General features: G+C 43.8%; 1 long non-coding RNA gene across 1 annotated transcript; it reads left to right on the forward strand.

Annotated features, from left to right (window-relative positions):
* The first annotated feature begins 67 nt into the window (after positions 1 to 67).
* LOC129151211 (uncharacterized) lies at positions 68 to 1,658 on the forward strand. The gene is made up of 2 exons (XR_008557951.1): positions 68 to 162; positions 563 to 1,658. It is a non-coding gene; the product is annotated as an uncharacterized LOC129151211 (long non-coding RNA).
* Positions 1,659 to 6,128: the final 4,470 nt, after the last annotated feature.

Genomic DNA, 6,128 nt, shown 5'->3' on the forward strand with positions numbered 1-6,128 from the left:
AGGAGCGCGCGGGCCGCGGGGCTGCGCCCGGAGCGGGGGCGCGCGGGGGGCGGGCGCGCGCGGGGAGGGGCGCCATCTTAGCCGGCGCGGGCGCAAGCTCCTCGGGGTGGCCCGGGCCGCGGCGTCCCGGAGGGTCCCACCCAGCGCGACCCTCCGGCCTCGGTGAGCCCGCGGCCCCACCCCCGCGCCAGCGGCCGACCCTGCGCGCGGTTCCCGGGTCCCGCAGCGCAGCCCCCGCCTATGCGGACCCTGCCCGGCCGGCGCCACCCTCCACCCTGGCCCGGAGTCGTCCGTGCGCGCCCGCGGGACCCTCCCCGCGCCCCCCGGGGCCACGCACCCACCGGGCAGGGGCCGGCGGCGGTGGCGGGGGGCAGCCTGCTCCGCTCCTGCGGCAGCTCTCCCAGCGCCCCGGTGAAGAGCCGAGGGGCACGCGGCGCTGGCGATAATAATAGCTCCCGTTTATCGACCGCTCACACTGCCCGGCTCCGTGTTGCACCCGTTGCGTGCGTTCCTCCTCGCTCAGCCCTGTGAAGTCGCCGCGACTGTTACCTTATTTTTTCAGGGGCAGCATTTGAGATTCGGAACGGTCGAGCGACTTGCAGTCAGAAGGTGGTGAAGTTAAAAGGGAACCAGAATTTTCCTGACACCCTACCCGCTGCTGAACAGAAAGCCGGGACACCCACCCAGGCCTGGCTGATGTCAATAAATGGCTCCCCAGGAGAAATGAAAGAGCGGTGAAGAAGAAGGGGAGAGTGTGGATGAGAAGGGTGAAGGGAGCGTTGGTGGGGCACAGTATCTACTGCAGGACAGTTCCCGGTGGTCAGTCAGATCAGAGTCCCAGGGGCCATGGGGGACCACGAGGGGGAAGGTTACCATCCAGAAACCCTCTCGTAGCTCATTGTTTAAGGCAGAGGTTTTGATTTATTGTAGCTGCTAACTATTGCACAGCTGACTGGAGAAGCCCTCGAGTAATTAAAACTAAAGGCGTTGAAATCAAAATTTATTCTTTCATCCCCGTTATTGACCTTTGAAGAACTTTCACTGGGGTGAAAAGGAACCCTCTCCAAGATAGCCCATGCACATACACATTCCAGTCTGGATGCAGCCCCGCTTCATCCAGCCCAGTGAACCGCACCACCATCTACTGGTTTGCGGCAGCCAGAAACCTCAAGATCCTCTTTGACTACACTTTCGCTTGACTTTAGGTGAATATAAATGTTTTTCACTTTTTACTATGGGAAAATTAAAAATATAGGTGAAAGGAGAAAGAACAGTGTAATGAACCCTCATATACCCATCACTCAGTTTCAACAATGATCAACTCCTGGCCAAGAGTTTATTATTATTTGACAAATATCTATGATATATGAATCATGTACCAAGTTCCACACTAGGTCCTAGGGATCCAAAGATGTATCAGATTTGAATGTAACCCAATCTGGAGGATATAACATCTGGCCTGGGTCCTTGATAGGTGAATAAGAATTATCCAGAAAAAGAAAGTTGTCCTTATTCATTCATTCATTCTCTTTCAATAAATAATTTTTAATGTGTGAGGCACTGTCCTTGGTGCTAGGAACACATAAAGAAACAAGATTGTGTTTCTACCTTCTTAAAGCTTGAATAATGAGAAAGACATTAAACGTGATTAGAAATGTGATGAGTATCTCTTTTTAAAATGTATTTTTGTTGTTGATAGTATGACAGATATCTCCCACTTCCCCCCCCCCTTACTTCCCTTCCCCTAGCCCCTACCCACCCACCCCCAGGTCTTCACTACCTTTTTGCCCATGGGCTATGCATTTCTATATATATAAAAGCCTAAGTGACCATTAAGGCAGAACAATGGGAATGACCAGTCGCTATGATGGGCACTGAGCAGGCAGGCAGGCGAGCAGTTAGGAGCAAGCCAGCAGGCGAGCGGTTTGGGGTGAGCAGGCAGGCAGGCAGGCAAGTGGTTAGGGGCGAGCAGGCAAGCAGGCAGGCGAACGGTTAGGGGTGAGCATTCCCAGATTGTGAGAGGCAGTCAGACACCCCCCGAGGGGTCCCAGATTGCAAGAGGGCACAGGTCAGGCTGAGGGATCCCACCACCACCCCCCCATGCACGAATTGCGTGCACCGGTCCTCTAGTAAGTATATATGTTCTTTGGTTTATCTCTTCTCATCCCCCCAACCCCACATAAAGGTATGTCAGTCTGTTCCATGCCTCTGTGCTTCAGGTCTTAACCCTTTGCACTCGCTTGCTTTTTTCTCAAGCTGCTACCGATGCTAAGCGTGTCAAGTCACACTCGACATCCGAGTGCAAAAGGTTAATTTTTTGGTCAATTCATTTTGTTCATTAGATTCCACAAATTAAGTGAGGTCATGCGATACCTGTCTTTCTCATAAATAAATATTATGCTTATTTCTACTTAGCATAATATTTTCTAGGTCCATCCATGCTGTCCCAAAAGGTAAGAGATCCCTCTTTTTTACAGCTGCATAGTATTCCATAGTATCAGTGTGCAATAGCTTTTTTTTTTTTTTTTTTTTTTTTTAATATTTTTATTGAGGTATTATATGTGTACATATCTTACTATTACCCCCCCACCCCACACCCACACATGCCCTCCCCCCCCAGAGTTTTGCGTCCATTGTTTATGCTTATATGCATGCATACAAGTCCTTCGTTTGATTTCATAACTCCCCCACCTTTCCCAAACTTTCCCCCTGTAACTTGAAAGTCTGTTTGATGCTTTACTGTCTCTGTATCTATCTTTTTGTTCACCACTTTATAATGTTCTTTACTATCCCTAAATGAGTGAGATCATGTGGTATTGATCTTTCATTGACTGGCTTATTTCACTTAGCATAATGTTCTCCAATTCCATCCAGGTTGCTGCAAATGATGAGAATTCCTTCTTTTTTATGGCAGCATAGTATTCCATTGTGTAGATGTACCACAGTTTTCCGATCCAGTCATCTGCTGATGGGCACCTAGGCTGTTTCCAAATCTTAGCTATTGTAAATTGTGCTGCTATGAACATAGTGGTGCATATATCCTTTCTGATTGGTGTTTCTAGTTTCTTCGGATATATTCCCAGGAGTGGGATTACTGGGTCAAATGGGAGTTCCATTTTCAGTTTTTTGAGGAAACTCCATACTGTTCTCCACAGTGGCTGCACCAGTCTGCATTCCCACCAGCAGTGCACGAGGGTTCCTTTTTCTCCGCATCCTCGCCAACACTTGTTGTTTGTTGATTTGTTGATGGTAGCCATTCTGACAGGTGTGAGATGGTACCTCATTGTTGTTTTGATTTGCATCTCTCGGATAATAAGTGACTTTGAACATGTTTTCATGTGTCTCTTGGCCTTTCTTCTGTCTTCTTTTGAAAATATTCTGTTTAGGTCTGTTGCCCATTTTTTTATTGGATCATTTATCTTCCTCTTATTAAGTTGCATAAGCTGCCTGTAGATGTTGGAGATTAAACCTTTATCAGTGATAGCATTTGCAAATATGTTTTCCCATGCAGTGGGCTTTCTTGTTGTTTTGTTGATGGTTTCTTTTGCTGTAAAAAAGCTTTTTATTTTGATGTAGTCCCATTTGTTAATTTTCTCTTTAGCTTCCATTGCCCTAGGGGCAGTGTCAGTGAAGAAGTTCTTGTGGCATATGTCTGAGATTTTGTTGCCTGTGGATTCCTCTAGTATTTTTATGGTTTCCCGTCTTATGTTTAAGTCCTGTATCCATTTTGAGTTTATTTTTGTGTATGGTGTAAGTTGGTGATCTAGTTTCATTTTTTTGCATGTATCTGTCCAGTTTTCCCAACACCATTTATTGAAGAGACTGTCTTGACTCCATTGTATGTTCTTGCCTCCTTTGTCAAATATTAATTGAGCATAGTGGTTTGGGTCGATATCTGGGTTCTCTATTCTGTTCCATTGATCAATATGTCTGTTCTTGTGCCAGTACCAGGCTGTTTTGAGAACAGTGGCTTTGTAATACAGCTTGAAATCTGGTATTGAGATCCCACCTACTTTATTCTTCTTTCTGAGGATTGCTGAGGCTAGTCGGGGTCTTTTTTTATTCCAGATGAATTTTTGGAGAGTTCTTTCTAGGTCTGTGAAATATGCTGTTGGTATTTTGATGGGGAGTGCATTGAATCTGTAGATTGCTTTGGGTAGTATGGACATTTTAATGATGTTGATTCTACCAATCCAGGAACATGGTATGTTCTTCCATCTGTTTACGTCTTCCTCTATCTCTTTTTTCAGTGTCCTGTAGTTTTCTGCGTATAGGTCTTTTACCTCCTTAGTTAAGTTTATTCCTAGGTATCTTAATTTTTTTGGTGCGATGGTAAATGGGATTGCTTTTTTAGTCTCTCTTTCTGTAAGTTCATTATTGGTGTATAGAAAAGCCATAGATTTCTTGGCGTTAATTTTGTATCCCGCTACATTGCCGAATTCATTTATTAAGTCTATTAGTTTTTTGATGGAATCTTTTGGGTTTTTTATGTACAATATCATGTCATCTGCAAATAAGGACAGCTTCACTTCTTCTTTTCCAATTTGGATGCCTCTTATTTCTTCTTCTTGCCTAATTGCGATAGCTAATACTTCCAGTACTATGTCAAACAGGAGTGGTGAGAGTGGGCATCCCTGTCTTGTTCCTGTTCTTAGGGGAAATGGTTTTAGTTTTTGCCCATTGAGTATGATGTTTGCTGTGGGTTTATCATAAATAGCTTTTATTATGTTGAGGTATGAGCCTTCTATTCCCACCTTGTTGAGAGTTTTTATCAAGAAAGGGTGTTGGATTTTGTCAAATGCTTTTTCTGCATCTATTGATATGACTATGTGATTTTTATCTCTCAATTTGTTTATGTGATGTATCACGTTTATTGATTTGCGGATATTGTACCATCCTTGCATTCCTGGAATAAATCCTACTTGGTCATGGTGTATGATCTTTCTGATGTACTGCTGGAGCCGATTTGCTAGAATTTTGTTGAGGATTTTGGCATCAATGTTCATGAGGGATATTGGCCTGTAATTCTCTTTCATTGAGTTGTCTTTATCTGGTTTTGGTATTAGGGTGATGCTGGCTTCATAGAAGGAGCCTGGAAGTGTTCCTTCCTCTTGAATTTTTTGGAATAGTCTGAGGAGGATAGGTTTTAGTTCTTCCTTAAAAGTTTGATAAAACTCTCCTGTGAAGCCATCTGGCCCCGGGCTTTTGTTTGCTGGAAGCTTTTTGATGACTCCTTCAATTTCTTCCATAGTTACTGGCATGTTGAGCTGTTTAGAATCTTCCTGATTGAGTTTTGGAAGGTTGTATTTTTCTAGGAATATGTCGATTTCCTCTAGGTTGTCCAGTTTGTTGGAATAGAGTTGTTCGTAGTATTTTGTAACAATCCTTTGTATTTCGTCGGGATCTGTTGTTATTTCACCTCTTTCATTTCTGATTTTGTTTATTTGGGTCCTCTCTCTTTGCTTCTTGGTGAGCCTGGCTAGAGGTCCATCAATCTTGTTTATCCTTTCAAAGAACCAGCTCTTGGTTTTGTTGATCTTTTGTATTGTTTCTTTGGTCTCTATGTCGTTTATCTCCGCTCTGATCTTTATTATTTCTTTCCTTCTGCTTACACTGGGCTTATCTTGTTGCTCTCTCTCTAACTCTTTGAGTTGTTGGGTTAGGTAATTTATTACCATTGTTTCTTGTTTTTTGCAGTAGGCTTGTAGAGCTATGAACTTCCCTCTCAGGACTGCTTTCACTGTGTCCCATAGATTTTGGATTGTTGTGTTTTCATTGTCGTTTGTTGCCATGATGTTTTTTATTTCTTCCTTGATGTCTTTGGTAACCCAGTCATGGTTTAATAGCATGCTGTTTAGTCTCCAAGTGTTTGATTTCTTTGGGTTGTTTTTATTGTAGTTGATTTCCAGTTTTATGCCACTGTGATCTGAGAAGATACTTGATATGATTTCTATCTTCTTGAATTTGGAGAGACTTTGCCTATGTCCTAACATATGGTCTATCTTTGAAAATGACCCATGTGCACTTGAGAAGAATGTATATTCTGTGGCTTTGGGGTGAAATGTTCTGAAGATGTCGATTAATTCCATCTGTTCTAGTGAGTCATTTAGGATTGATGTTTCTTTGCT

Source organism: Eptesicus fuscus, chromosome 13 (genome assembly GCF_027574615.1).
Source record: "Eptesicus fuscus isolate TK198812 chromosome 13, DD_ASM_mEF_20220401, whole genome shotgun sequence".
NCBI lineage: Eukaryota > Metazoa > Chordata > Mammalia > Chiroptera > Vespertilionidae > Eptesicus > Eptesicus fuscus.